General features: G+C 30.9%; 1 protein-coding gene across 2 annotated transcripts in view; it reads right to left on the reverse strand.

Annotated features, from left to right (window-relative positions):
• LOC134705034 (uncharacterized) overlaps positions 1–10,593 on the reverse strand; it is a 33,407-nt gene extending 22,814 nt beyond the window's left edge. For both annotated transcript variants that reach the window (XM_063563805.1, XM_063563803.1), the window contains exon 1: positions 10,461–10,593. The gene's annotated coding sequence lies outside the window, so the exon portion shown is untranslated. The remainder of the gene's footprint in view (positions 1–10,460) is intronic.
• Between the last annotated feature and the right edge of the window lie 6,420 nt (positions 10,594–17,013).

Raw genomic sequence — 17,013 nt, forward strand, 5'->3', positions numbered from 1 at the left:
ACAAGTAGAAGGCTGAACAGATTTTTAAGTTGAAAAATTAAATCATACCATGCAGTTGAAGATATAATTCTGGTGTAGATTGCTATAACTTGTCAGTGCAATATTAACCAGCAAACAATGTTTGAAGAATTTGTTTCCAAATGGAATACTTAATTCTTTATTGTTAGTGAGTTGCATGTTCTATTCCAGTGAAACTCAATAAACGTATTGTCTAAGTTGATATTATAATCATTTCTATTGTAAGTTTTGCTTAAGAGTTTAAAAAATTATAAACGAAAGGGCAAAAGCGAACGGCTTTAATAATGTGAATGATTGAAATCAAACTACAATTGCAAAGAAATATTTTGAAATCTGTGTAAATCAATTGTGAACTCATGTTCAATACTTTTTAAATATATCGATGCACTTAAATCTTAAATTGAGAAAAAGTAAAAAAAATAATCGTTTTATTACGAACTAGATTTTAAGCGCAAGTTTAAGTCCGAGTTTAGTTTACTGATAAGTATAATAACATAAACATTTGACTTAAAACAATAGATACCAGTAAATACGTATAAAGTGTTATAGTTTGAATTTGAATTCAATGTTTAGTGTTAATTTAATTTGATCAATTGAGGCAATACTGAGTTTATATTCAAGTATTTTTAGAATAAGGTATAGAGGTTAAATTTAACTCTTATCCAGGTATTTCAATATAAAAGTCATGTTAACGAAATGTTCCAGTAATAAATAGTAGAATATCACTCTCTAAATAATTGTTTGGGTTAATTTTTTATTAAAATTGAGTAAGTATTAGCGTTTCAAAAGCACATGTTCCAAAGCGCGATAATGTTTGACTTCCAGATGAATGTAGATCTATTCAACTATTACGTCTATTTGCATTCTTCACCCAGTTTCTCAAATTGAGCGGAACTGTAAAAATTGTCATATAAGTGGGAGGTTTAGATAGCCATAAAACCAGTCTTAATATACCATTATCTCCATGAAATGCAAGTCCAAAAACATGACATTTGTTCCTATGAGTGATTATGGACATAGTTTATTTTGAATAGATGTAATTTATTATCATACGATAACAATTATAACTGAACACACAAAAGGGGGGATTTAGTTTATTAATATTAATCCCCCTTTCCCACCCATTGCAAATTATTCTTACACATTTTGTTTTCGACTGTGTCAATATCAGGAGGGTAATGTTGTGTGAACTAGACCCCAGTGTACACATAAACTAAGTAGGGAAAAGAAAATGCATTAAATATCATTAATATTAACTTTTTTGTCATTTCTTGTGCTAATGTGGCATAAAGCAATCAGCAATCAATCAAGCACATACTGTCATCCGTTCCATTGATTTTTTTGTACGCCTAAAAATAGAGTTTAACTATCACAGGTTTAAAAGTAATCTCACGATCAAAGTCAATAGATGAATAGCTATTCAAACAAATCCCACAGAAAGCCGTTTAACGATCACAGTGAAACATAAATTAATCTTAAATTAAAAGAGAGCCGTGGTGTAGTGGTTAGTGCATCGGACTACTAACACAAAGGTTCCTGGTTCGATTCCCGTTTGGGATGAAAATTTCAGGAACTCAATTTTCGGCTCTCCCTTGACACCATTTGCGAGTATGGTCTTGAGGAAACGATGATAGTCCGTCGGACGGGGACGATAAATGGCTGGGCCGTGTTAAGAGAGAGCCACATCTCTTGCACGTTAAAGACACCCTTGTAGATTTCGAAAAAGAGTAGGCTAATGCCGCTACAAGGCAGCACTCGCACCCGCAAAGTGGAAAGGGATTAATATAAGTTGCAAAACTTGTTTCCCAATCCACTATAAATAAATATGTTTAAACAAATAAATTAATCAACAGATTATATTTAAATCATTCTACTATATTTTGTAGTTTTGATATTATACATCGTCATCTTTTCGAAATTTAATGGTTCTGCTGTTACCAAATACATTAATAATAATAATAATAATAATAATAATAATAATAATTATGATAATAATAATAATAATAATAATAATAATAATAATAATAATAATAATAATAATAATAATAATAATAATAATAATAAAATTAATAATAAACTTTTGGTTACGTAAAAAAAGTTTATATTTTTTCAAAACCAAATGAGTATTTAACAATTTTGGAAAGCTCACTCTTTTGTAATGACGAAAGAATAGAAAGTGTTTGGTGACGAGCTAGAAAGTAATAACGCATTAACGTCTTTAACAATGTATCGTTGTTTACAGATTAGGAAATTTTACGTTCCATTTTGTTCTACATTTCAATTATAACATATGATTAGAAGAATAGAAAAAAATATATGGATGGCTGCATTCATTTGTATATCTGGTGGAAAATTTATTAACAAAATGGTAAGATGCCCTAATTTCTAGATGGAAACTGTCAACATAGGTATTGATTTTACTAATTCAATAAATGGATAACCAGACTTATATTGTCAATATCAGACTAAAAGATGACAAGTATAATGTCCCTAATGCTAAGACTAAAGACAGATAGTGAATGTGTCAAATTGAAAACATAATTCTGCACTAGTAATCCGATAATAAAAATGATCCAAATCTAAATCACTTTTCATTCCATCACAATAGACTAATCAGCAGATTTCAAAATGTCTTATTTATTGATTAGATTTCAAATTAATTGGTACCATAAGTAAAATAACAAAAACACCAAACTCCATACTCCGTGCTCCAAGGAAAATTCAAAACCAGAAAGTCCCTTTACAAATGGCAATATTGAAAGCCCCAAAACATCATCTGAATGGTAAACAACTGTCACATTCCTGACTTGGTACAGTTATTTTCTTCTGTTAAACAATTGTAAAGAAATAAAATTGAGAATGGAAATGGGGAATGTGTCAAAGAGACAACAACCCGACCATAGAAAAAACAACAGCAGAAGGTCACCAACAGGTCTTCAATGTAGCGAGAAATTCCCGCACACGGAGGCGTCCTTCAGTTGGTCTCTAAACAAGTATACAAATATATTTTTTTACATAAATAAGGCCGTTAGTTTTCTCGTTTGATTGTTTTACATTGTCTTATCGGGGCCTTTTATAGCTGACTATGCGGTAAAGGCTTTGCTTATTGTTGAAGGCCGTACGGTGGCCTATAGTTGTTAATGTTTGTGTCATTTTGGTCTTTTGTGGATAGTTCTCTCATTGGCAATCATACCACCTCTTCTTTTTTATATATACCATTTTAGTGATAATGAAAGCCATACTAATTTCCAAATTGTACACAAGAAACTAAAATCAAAATAAAATAAGACTAACAAAGGCCAGAGGCTCCTGACTTGGGACAGGCGCAAACATGCGGCGGGGTTTAACATGTTTATGAAATCTCAACCCTCCTCTATACCTCTAGCCAATGTTGAAAACTTGGTTTTATAGCTAGTTAATCCTCTAAAATGTATGACAATTGCATGAAATTCCTTATATTGACAACTGCAAAATGAACTTCTGTTTTTGAAATATATGTTACACTTTAGGATGAATACATGTAAGTGTTGGTATACAGAAAAGCGATTAGGATGCGTTGAATTAATAACGTGTTGTTTTCAAATTTTACAGTCGCCGATAAAATCTGCAAGTGTTTGACCTGTTCAAATGAAAGCTTGTCACCAAATGCTTTGAAATGCAGACTTAAAGCAGTGACAACAATTGAGAAGAAATGTTATATAGTCATATCATTAACAATGAATGGATATGTGATCTTGCTTATCCAAATTTGTACAGAATTTCGATTCTGAAAAAAACCCAATCAAAGACATATTTCACTTATGTTGTCAACCCAATATAAAAGAATTAATATTAGTTTCATCTCACATATACGTTTACGTCGCGAGGATTTAATAATATAATAACAATAACCCTTATCAACAATATACGAGACCAAAGTGAAATATATGAAAGCCGATTCCTAAACTTGTCGACTTAAAAAATATATCCGTTAAAAGCTCGGTGTTCTTTTTCCTTTTACTATGTTTATAAAAAAATAAAAAATAACTAAGGACATTTTTACAACGTGTTAGATTGTGGTTTGTAATTACGTCGTCTGATCTTTATCTGATTACCGAACGTTACTTATTCCCGATTGTGACTGTCCTGCTGAGTGTTAATTCGCATTGCTATAAGACGTCTCACGGTACTTTTCTATCCCAATTTCATGTTTTTAGTTTTAATGTTATATTTGTCATTTTCATTTGATTTTGTCAAATGTCTTAACGTTGTAGTTGTAAATCTTATATTTTTTTCTGTTATATTCGTGTGTTATGGTAAAGATCACCCCTTCATTTATTAGATTTTAGTTTGGTTCAACGAAATTTATACGATTTATATTTGGTTTACAGCTTGATTCAGAAGAAACACCAACATAGCTAGATAATACAATTAATTATCTAATTACTACCACAATTTGATATTAATTAGCATAGTTATTTTCATTGTTATTAATTAATAAAATATCAGTATCACAAATCTAATCTTGAATCAATCCAAATTTTATCTTGTTTTTGGGAAATATTTTAAGAAATTCAAATGTGACGTCACTTTGTGCGTTGAGGCTTCAGTTTACTCGGCTATGTATTTTTACATTGGTTTACATTGTTTTCTGTAATGTATCCCTTTTTTATTCTGTACTTAGTCACCACTTCGGTTTTATCATGTATATCTATTATATAGACATTTCGTAAAGTTTACTGTTTGCAAAAGTATGAATTATTCTAAATAATAAGGATGTTCTTATCCCAGGAAGATAACCCTAGCCGTATTGGGCAAAAAATTTTGAAACTTTTGGTCCTCAGTGCTCTTCAACTTTATACTTGTTTTCTCTTTCGAACTTTTTTCATTTGAGCGTCACTAGTTAGTCTTGTGTGGACGAGGCGCACGTCTAGCGTATTAAAATTTAAACCTGGTACCTTTTGTAAGCTATTATTCATGTGTTTCTTTGTCCTATATGTTCTCCCATTTATTTGTATTGTAGTTTTGTCATGTCATGTTATCATTTTAATGTTATATCTAACATTTCCATTAAAGCGGGAGGTTTGGCGTGCCACAAAACCCTGTTCGATCCACCATATTTTTCTTAAAATGTTCTGTACCAAGTCAGGAAAATGACCATTGCTATATTAAAGTTCTTTTCTGTGTGTGTTACATTTTAACGTTATGTTTCTGTTGTGTCGTTGTTCTCCTCTTATTTTTAAGCGTTTCCCTCAGTTTTAGTTGGTAATCCGGATTTGGTTTTTTTTCTGAATCGATTTATGAATTTCGAAACGCGGTATACTACTGTTGCCTTTATTCGATCAGCTTTTCGTTTTCTTTGTTGGGTTTTGTATACTGTTGTTCGTCTTTTGGCCGCTTATTTTCCTTCTTTATTTATAACAGTGATTCGTATAATTCCTTTTAATTTTCGATAGCAATACCTGTACAGAGAATTAACTAAGTACCCAAAATATGGATCTTCAGTATTTAAAACTAACCATCTTCTTTGTTTAAGCTTTGGAAAGAGCCTCACGAAACATTGTTTTTTGCAATCGACTGTTTGGTGGTTCAAGAAAGTTGTATCAAATTTGCAGGCAAAATGAACGGTAGATTTTTTTCCATACGGGAAAGAAAATGGTCTGTCAGTTTTATTAACAAAATGTTTTCCCGGAGAAAAGTATTGAAATACGAACATTTGAAATCAAACTGCAAAATTTCAAAATATATGTAATAAACGGATATATTTCTTGTTAAGATCTTTGAAAAAACGCCGAAATTTAAGAAAAAAGTAAAATCACAAAAATACTGAACTCAGAGGAAAATCAATTTGGAAAGTCCATAATCACATGGCAAAATCAAAAAACAAAACGCATCAAAAACGAATGGACAAGAACTGTCATATTCCTGACTTGGTACAGGCATTTTCAAATGTAGAAAATGGTGGATTAAACCTGGTTCTATAGCGCTAACCCTCTCACTTTAATAACAGTCTCATCAAATTCCGCTTCATTACATGATGCGTTAAATAAACAGTCACAATTAATAAAATAGTCAAAATATGGGTACATCAGTCATCATCGTATAACAATTTTAAAAGGAACAATTTAACAGGACACAAAAACATCTACTATCTACGAACACATGGATTGATTTGAGTGCCTGACGTCATTTTTACATAGGCAATGTACGCATACAGGGTTAAAAAATCAAAAGTATGTAAGAATAAATTACAGAAATAGACCGAGATTCAAACTAGTCCAAAAGTTATACATAGAATTTATGAGAATCCAAAACTTTTAAAAGGGAACAATTTAACAGGACACAAAAACATCTACTATCTACGAACACATGGATTGATTTCAGTGTCTGACGTCAGAAAAATTATATACGTCACATAAATTTGTCGTTCAATGTGCATACAAACAATTTTAAAATTTACAAAGGCAATGTACGCATACAGGGTTAAAAAATCAAAAGTATGTAAGAATAAACTACAGAAATAGACCGAGATTCAAACTAGTCCAAAAGTTATACATAGAATTTATGAGAATCCAAAAATTGTTAATTCCACTATGCCATTGATTGATTTTGACGTTTGTGGTTCAACGTATATAGTAATTCATAATAAAAAAATATATCAAATGACATATTATAGACAAATATCATACTGACGGGATCTTTTAAAGTACAGAGTCACGTTATAAGCACAAAAGAAATACAAAGAGTCACATATACAAAACAAATCACAAAAAAATGAAAGCCAATACAAACACATTGACGAGATGTATAAGTACCGAGCCACGTCAAACGGATATCACATAAAACCATTCAACAGTAAAAATAATCTTAATAATATAACAAAAACAAATAAAAGAACAATAAAACATGTTGTTAAGATGATACACAACATCAGTACGCGGAATCTATACATCAAGACCATCGTGTATTATTTGAGAAGTTGATACAGAATATTTATCAACAAGGTCTTGGTACCTTCCGATGAACTTTTTTAGAAAAAGGACGAGACGTTATTTGACATACCCCTGGTTCATCATTTTTTTACTCAGACACTGATGACGTTTTACAAAGTCTGAGTAGGAGCTACAAGCTCTTGAATATCGAATAAGTTGGGAAATGTATATCCCATATGCAGGTGAAGTTGGTATATTGCTACTAAGGTGGGGGAAATTTATAATTTCGAAATTAAAATCGTCTCGTTTGTCATAGATTCTGGTACTGAGATGACTGTGTAAGTCAAATTCGAGATATAAGTCTAAAAATGAGGCGGAGGAAGCCGTGTCTGTTGTTTCTTTAATCTCGAGTTCTGAGGGATATATTAATGGAACCCAATCAGAAAAGTTCGGATTGTTTAAGGAAAGAACATCATCAATATATCTGAAAGTGAAATTAAATAATCTGGCTTCTTTGATCCTCTTGTTTTTGACAAGTGTCTGGAGGAACTCCGATTCATAAAGTACACAGCGTTCATATCAACAAATTAATATAAGTTACAACACAATAAACTCATCATAGATACCAGGATAATATAAGTAAAATAAAATATCAAATATTGTGTGCCAACAAATTATGTTTCATTTAGAATAGTTAATTGCAGGAATGGGATATTTCAATTCATGAAAAGGTTGAATGAATAACTTGTGTAATGCTAATTTGCATTTTGGTGTGATTTCAGTCGTCAAATGAAATACAATTTATAAAATTTGGTTGCAAAAACTGTGACTAAAATACAACTAATAGCTATAATTCGTGGTTAAATCTTTTGTATGAAATATAGTTTAACATTATATATCATTATTAATTATATCAATACATTAGTTGGCAAACTCATGAATAAATTCTCATAGTAATGTGACATCGACACAAACACCAAATGTATTGTTTCATCCATTCCGCTGTTATAAGTTTGACTAGTTTAGAACCCATTTAATCGACTTTATTAAGTTCCACTTATTACCTTTGATTGAATTGCAACCAACAACTGCTGGGTTTTTTTTTTTAATTATTGAAAGGCATTCAACACGATTTCATGATGTTAGATAACAAAGATTGCTTATGTGCCTAATGTGGGGGAATCAAATGAGTAATAATTTCCATTTATGATCGTAGAATGGCTTTTGTAATTGCAGTAACACTATTGTGTTACGTTAAATAGTATTGCTTTTGGAATAATCGTTAATGAATTAAAGGTAGAATTACACGTTGCACATTACGTATAAGACGAGAGACATTGTCTCTGAAAAACTGTAACAAATATCAACAGTGACAACGGTAAATTCCCTAACATCAATGCACTTTTATTACATTTATAGGGTAAACAAGCTAATGAATATTTAAGTCAAATTTAGAATTAGTATTTCAGAGATTGAAGGACGAATTAATAGCATCTAAAATTAAACAAATATTAAACCCATTATAAAACAATGATCAAAATTCTCAAGCTGTAAATGTGATAAATGATAGTCTTGATTTTTCAACAGAATCTTCAAGGGGTTTAGCATCCAGACATTTTTACATTAACATGCCCATAGACGGGAGAGAATGAGTGTCAAAAGTTTCCTGGCAGCAGCTATCCACCTTTCCAAAAATACATTTGTCAACCAGGCTTTCTCCATCAGTGCTGTGCTTTAAAGGCTAAACATAATTATCATGAATATTTAAGAGTACACCAGTTCAAACCATTAAAAACCGACTACTCCGCAAAAATAGACGAATAAAGACTAACACATGGTTATGATAATACAATTTGGAAATATCGAAATATGATTTTAACAAAACAGTTGTACATGGGTACATTCCTGTCCTTTATAAACCATATGTCTTGAAGGCAATTACATGATAAAATAACAGTTAACAACAGAACTCTATCCCTATATCAATTCTCTAAAAACATATTTAAAATATATTGAAAATACGATCACTTTTTCAACTAGTTCAGATACAATCAAAATATTTCATTGACTCTATCCCTACGTCCCTTCTTAGCGATTCAAGATGTTCCTTTTGTATTCTAATAACCTAGTATGGTGTTCAACATTCGCAAACACGGATATTGCATGTTGTAAATAATTTTTCACGTTGTTGGGTGTATTGTCTACAATTTGTTTTCTTCAAAAAAGGGTATGGGTTTGATATAAAGACGTTCGCATAGATAAACCCCTTGCACTTTTTTCTGTGTTTTGCAAAAAGCAAAGGTGAGTGAATAGTGGAAAGTTAAATATATCCATCCGATACAGTCTCGAAATATTTGTGAAAACGTCAATCCGGATAAAAAATGATGTGAAGTGAATATTTTTGTGAGAAAACTTCCGAAGATTGTAAAAGTCCTTGTACGTCATTTTAGCTATTTACAGAATATAACTTGAATAACATCGACAATAGCATCGTATGGGATAACTCAAGGGACCAATGCGCATACATTATTAATGAGATATGTGAGAAACTAGTTAAAAATCATTATCAATAAAGAAATCATTTTAATTTTATTCGTTTGTTTTTAATTAACACAAGAAAACTCAAAAGATGCAAAAAGATCAGGAATCGCATAACTCTCACGCAGAGATGATATGGAAATTTAAACAAAAATACTGTATCAGAAAATCAAGAAAAAAAAAGAACAACATGAATACCAGTATATATAAAAAAAAAAGTAAAGTAATGGAAGAAAAATGCACAGAACAAGAACTCTTTTGAAATTTAAGTAACAATTCTCTAAGAATAAGTCAAGAATAATATCTTTAAAAATCTTCGGTGACTATTAACTGTCGTTACAATTTGTGGTGCGAATGTAAAATGTTTTGCATTATTCATTTTTGCTAACTGCATGCGAACATATAGATACTTTTGCACATGAACGTTTTGATTAGTAATTTAAAGTATATTTCAATACTACTTTCGTTGTACAGTTTTAGCACTTTTATTCTTTCAATTCATGATTTATAATGTTAATCTAAAACATCATTTAAATACTTCATTTTGAGCAGTATTATATAGTACTTCTTTGGTTATATATTTGGATATAAAATATAAGGGTAAGTACAAACTGTAACTTTCCGTTTATCTCGTATCTTTTTTTTTAATCATTTAAATTCTTGAGTTGTCTCATTTTAAAACATGATTGCAAAATAATTCTGGTTCCAAGAATATTTTTGTCCTTCATCTCAGACTTTTACTTGCTATCGTCCCGTTGTAAATTCAGTTCCTTTTTTAAAACATTTGAAATTGGACCGTTTATAAAGACCTAAGGGACTTCCTATGTCTTGTTATTGTAAATTTGTAGTATATATTTTTCAAGCATTAAGCATTACAGTCAATGTATGCAAAAAAAATGTGTGCATATTCCTTTCTGAGAATAACAATAAAATTGTTTACTTTAACCCGTCTTGATTAAGGCTAACAGCTATAAAATAAACTAGACACCTTACCTGTAGATGTTGACAATCCAGAGTTTTGTATTCATTGATTGGAATGACAGGTCGTAATGTGTTTTAATTCTCCATCATCCTGAATAAATCTGCAACCTACAGAAATCTATTGGATAATACAACTAAAATAATTGTCATTAATCACGCTTACAAAGAGGCATCGTAGCTGATTGTACAGATATATTATTCCAATCAAATGTCATTCAAAAAAAATTAATTGCAAGTGTCAAACAATATCAGAGATTACATGCAAATATAAACAAATAAAACAAGAGGAAGTGGGAAACTTAGAACTGGCAGCGTTATAAATTAACAAGGTATTCTTCAAAATAGTTTAAATCATTAATAAAAACATTTGATAAATGGTCAATTTTCATTTTAAATTTTAAAAAATCAACACAACAAAAGTGAGATATTTCCAGAATGCAGAAGGAGTTTCTCGTACCTTACCAATGGCAAATTGTACGTTTAATTGATAAAATATATATGGAAAAAGTGAAAACAATTTTTTCTATATATCATAAAAATAAATTGAGAATGGAAATGGGGAATGTGCCAAAGAGGCAACAACTCGACCATAGAGCAGACAACAGCAGAAGGACACCAACAGGTCTTCAATGCAACGAGAAATCTCCGCACCCGGAGACGTCCTTCAGCTGGCCCCTAAACAAATAGATACTAGTTCAGTGATAATACATTTCTTTTTCTTTCTAATTTACTTAATACATTTTGTGGTGATAGCGTACATGGACAGTTGATATAACTTTTGTATTTTATTGTTTCTGATAGTAAATTATTGGAATAACCTCTATTATTGCATCATGTTATTGCTGTCAAGGTGTGTCGTTTAATGTATTATCTGCCTACTGTTGCATGTAAGTTGTAGGAGTAAGCTTTATAACATGAAATTGACATTTACACAACCTTGAATGAAACGCTGAGCACAGTTAATTAAGCTCTTTGTTATAACTGAAGTCCTCAGCCACGCACCCGGAACTGATCAAATTTGATTATTGATGGAGAAACAAAATGCATTTGCTGTCACCAGACCATATACAACAGAGTCTACGATCTATTCAATGTTAGATATAGCAATAGTTTTAATGGTATTTTTTGTTATTGTTTACGCCTTGAATTCTATCTGAAATTGATTCATAGTGTATGGCCTGAACTGTTGAGTACAATACAAAAGGTTAACAAGTAAAATACATTTTGTGACTCATTCGATGGGTTTTAATTGTTTCCATTGTTCTGGTACTCACGCGAAAACCACAATCTAAAGACTGAATCGTGCATTAGCGTTACTGATAAGTCTTTTGTAAATTCTACGAAACATGCGTCCAGCGTACTTTTATATCTTTTAAGAGTTTATTCAAAATAAGTATGATGTGTATTATTCTTCGAGAAAAATTATGTAATCAACAACTATTCTGATTGAATCATGTTAGGAAGGTCTAAAACGAAATTTTGCCGCTGAAGTAAACTAAAAATTTTAATCATACGTATTGTCATATTGATATGTATACGTGCTTCTGCATGTTAGTTGCATAAATTGATGATCGAAACCCATTTTCATCATAACACAGTAAACTATGTATCTACCCAAATCAAAAAAAATACCAGGGTTCAATTTTGATAAAAATACCCTCGATTGTCAAATTGATTAAAAAAATCGCAAAAAGTTCAGCTCTGTTCTAAACTGCATCATTTCAAAAGCCTAAAATACTTGGTTTAACAAGTATTTTTTTTTATTATAATGTTTACATTTTGGCACCTGTCGGCACATTTTGTTGATGTGTTCAAATGATTTTATTTTGTGACTTCTTCGGAACAAAAAGCTAAAGAAACCTTGACCATAACATTTGAACAAAAATATTTTGCAACAGATTACAAGGTTTGAATTAAATCCCTAGACACTGACAGTTTCTGTAATAGGGGGTTCAGTCAAAGTAAATTGTGCTTAAAACTTGTATAAATCATGAAAAAAATTACAAGACAGATTATATATACCTTAGGGGTTTTACCCTTGTACTTTCTTTTATTTGTTGTCAAAAAAGGAAATCAATTTGCATTAATAGTAATATCCCAATTTCGTCTATGAACAATATGTAGTAAGTTTGCCGGAATAAACAAAACTTAACTCTTTGGGTCAAGTGTACCCCTTGTAAACGTACTTAATATGACTTGTTAGTATTTGTATCATGTCCTGACATCTGTTTTAAATGCCTCTATCTACAAAATTGTCTGGATATGTGAATATTTGCATTGATAAATGTCAAACTTTGTCTTCGAGATGCTGTCATGCTGATTTTTGCATTATATCTTTATAATAAGAAATTCTCTCCAAAGCGTTCATCTCTATATGTCATTTGAAAGCTTCTTTATGACACTCTAGCAGTAACATACTGTTTGTCAGAGGAAACAAACTTATCTACACTAGACGCAATTAATAGTTTACGTGTACGTCAATCGTTAAAGGCAGTATTTTATGTTTTGTATATATACTATTATTTAGCACTTTTCATTGATGACACAGTATTGACTACTGTACCCCTATTTTTGACATTTTTACTCTTTGATTGGTTGTTTTGTTCATGCATCGTTCACAATGTAATGAAATTTGATGCGACTGTCATACAAGTGAGAGGTTTAGCTAGCTATAAAACCATGGTTCAATCCACCATTTGCTACATTAGAAAATGCCTGTAACAAGTCCGGAATATGGCAGTTGTCATCCATTCCTTTGATGTGTTTGGACTTTTGATTTTTGCCTTTTGAATTGGACTTTCCTTTTTGATTTTTCCTCGGAGTTCAGTATTTTTGTGTTTTTACTTTTTTTTTATATACTATTATTTAGCACATTTCATTGTGTTTATGTATCATTAAAAAGTGCACACATCTCTTTTATTAAAGTGCAACCTGATAGCTTGACAATGTTACATAATAATAGATCGTGCTATGTTTTATGATTTGTCAGCCTTCCACGTCTCACGAAGCCCTATTGATATTTGTGCACTTCATAACAACCACGAGAAAAACAAATAAAAACTTACTCTGATTGATAATTAAATGTTAAAATAGCATTTAAAGCAAGTGTAACTTATTCGCACTGATATCGTAACTACTTAACATGAGTTTCATCAACAGTTTATTTTTAGTGCAATAAAGTCAACATAAATTGCAGTTTATACTGGCAATGTACATTTTCGGTTTTGTTCATTTTTAATTAGAATTGGTTTGTATTTTGACTTGAGTAATTTCTCATCAACCATGTCTCATAATCAAAGCACATATTTCAGGTTCAAGATTTCGTAATAGCTAAATTCCGCTATTCCACAGCAACCACTACACACACTACAAGCTTATTTGTCAAAGGAAACGCTTATAACTTTTTCAAAATATGGCTTTGAATTTCAAAAGAATCATAAATTATCGAAAATTTCAGAATTTGAATCTTAATTGGGTCTTTTGCAGATATCACTACGAAGTAAAATAAATCTCTTCATAAAGTACATTATAGGCTCCAAGGTATAAGTAAGTTCACGAAGGGTTATAATTTGCCCTGTGATTGTAATGTTAGTTGTGATGTTATCCAGTTTCGCTCAAATGTTGAAAATTCCTACAAGTTTTAGTCATAATTAACTTTGGCCCTCAACCGTGATTTAGAAGATTTGGTTGCAGAAATCTTTTTATTCTAGGTTGTGGGGTATAATTTCCACAAGCTTTGAGGTAATAACATGCTCAAATGTTGAAAACAAACTGACTTTCAAGCTAAATATTTACGTTGTACTTTTATTGATAGAGATATTTAAACAAAGAAGCTTTGAAACAGATCCATTTAAGATCCATGTAGGGGCTATTTTGTATCTTATGATTACGTTAAAGTGAACCTGGTAAAAAAAAGTTTGATATGCCTTTTCTGATCATATTATCTTTTGAATAACTGTGTTTACATTTAAATTCATTTATAAAACAAATAAATATACAACAAAGCTAAATAAAATAGCATTTATGTCAAAATGATATATTTTTTTTCAATTTGAAAGTTTAGAATAGAAGACGAAGGCGTTAAGGAAAGAACACATATTTACCTAATCCGTGATTTGATCATTTCACAATTAAATAGTAAGAACATATTCTTACATTATTTATTTAATTTCAAGTCAGATGTCGTTATTCTCAAGATCTTTTTGAATTTAGTTTTTATTCATATTATATGAACATTTCATAGTTTCATGTACTATTAAATCATATGTCATCATGAAAACCAAATTGATCCTCTCTTGGGAAATTAATGGCTCAATGTTCTAACAAAGTGTTCGCTTAGCTGACACTTCATCTGTTAACTAGAACAAATTTGAATTGCAATTATAATTTAGATCGCAGGCTTTCATCATACTATTATCATAAATTCAAAATAGACATAGCAAGATTAAATTTACATATGGTGCACATTTTTCGAATGCTTGATTTTTGTAAAGCTAAGGCTTTTCTATCTCAGGAATAGATAACCTTTGCTGTATTTGGCAAAACTTTTAGTAATGTTTGGTCCTCAATGCTCTTCAAAGTCATATTTTATTTGACCCTTTTTACCATTTTTGGGTTGAGCGTCACTAACCGGTATTTTGTAGACGGAACGAGTGTCTAGTGCAAATACAAAACTTCAATCTTATTCATATGATGAGATTATTATTCAAGTTGTAATCTATAGCTATATATTCATTAACAAATATATTTTAAAAAATTTCACACAGTGGCCACAATCTTTTAGTATCAAGAATGAGACCAACTACAAAATAAAAGAGAAGTTGAAATTGAGTTTTCAGCGGTTAAAGATACCTCTGTGTGTGTTAATTCATACATATTAATTATACCATGAATAAAACAGCCACCCTATGCTTTCTTTCTTTGGACTGTTTTTATTTATCGCGAGTTCCAAAGTGCCCTCAGTATAAAAAATAAGATGTGGAATGGTTGCCAAATGAGATATCTCTCCCCATAGACTAAATAACACAGAAATTTACAACGGAATCTTAAAACGAGGAAAAAAACATACCGCTTAGTTAACGAAAAGAAACATGTAAAACAATTCAAACGAGAAACTATGTTACTCCGCAACAAACGATAACCACTAAATGCCTTTTTGTGTTTCTCTGATATATATGAAGTGGCTCTGTAATCAAACATCCCATAATTGTGTTATAGCGCTATTGTAATACAATTGTTTTTTGGTACTCTTGTCCTTCATTTTTCCTGACTATGGACAGTCGTTTTCTTATTTAGAAAATGGTGGATTAAACCTTGTTTTATAGCTATCTTAACTCCAATTATATTCCATTATATTGTGAAAAAAAAACCACAGATATAACAGGTAAAATGTCAAAGTAAGGGTACAACAGTCAACATTGTGTTTTAATCTTAACTATGAAAACAAACACATATGTAACAAAAGAACACAAAAAGGGCATATAGACAAAGCACATAAGCAAATTTTAAAGACAAAAAAAATGTACCATACCGTACAAACACACAATGACGGTATGTACAAGTAACGAGCCACGTCAAATGGATGTCACCTTAGATTTTTGTAGGGTTTCACGTTGCTCAGACTTGAGTTTTCTGTATTGTGATTTGTGTACTATTTTTCGTTTTTTTTGGGTTTTGTTCATGGCATTTTCCGGTTGTATTCAACGTATGAATTTGAATATCATTTTGGTATTTTACGTCTTACCTTTTTAGAACATGTCAAATATAAGTAGGTCTGCATTCTTCTATTATTATGGTAATTGAAAGAAAGGTTTATAGTGTTTAAGATAGGGAGTACGTGTTTGTAAAACCACAGCTTAATTATTTCAGATGAACATAAGCAGTTCGTTAATTGTTCAAATTAACTTCACCAAATCGGCCATTTGGTCAAACATTTAAAATGAAGCATTGATTCAAGTCTGGGGTACGAGAACTTTTTCTTTTCTTCTTTGCACTACATACATTGTTTATTATTACTCTTTTACATAAAGGCAACAGTAGTATACCGCGGTTTAAAATTCATAAATCGGTAGAGAAAAAAACAAGTCCTGGTTACAAACTAAAACTGAGGGAAACGTATCAAATATAAGAGAACTACGACACAACAGAGATACAACAGTGAAATGTAACACACACAGAAACGAACTATAATGTAACAATGGCTATTTCCATGACTTGGTACACCGGGAGTTGAGTTGTGTTTTTTTTTGGGGGGGGGGAGGGAATTTACTCACATTGTAAAAAAAATTGTTGAATTTATTTTTTCTGGTTAGGATAATTTATGATCTGATTCTGTATTTTAAGAGTAGCAAATGAATGACAATTTTTTCAGGCGTCAAAGTAGGATTACTAATTTTTCATTTGAACGATAAAAATATGTCTTTGATTAAAAAAAAAACAAAAAAAACTGTTGAAAAAAAACTTGTGACAAATCGATACCTAATTCTAAGTTGTTCCGAAGCGTGTTTTGAAGTCAGAAAACTATGATTGCTCTTTAAATTTGTATAGGGGCGATGAAAGAGCTTTA

This window comes from Mytilus trossulus, chromosome 2, assembly GCF_036588685.1.
Source record: "Mytilus trossulus isolate FHL-02 chromosome 2, PNRI_Mtr1.1.1.hap1, whole genome shotgun sequence".
NCBI classification, from domain to species: Eukaryota; Metazoa; Mollusca; class Bivalvia; order Mytilida; family Mytilidae; genus Mytilus; species Mytilus trossulus.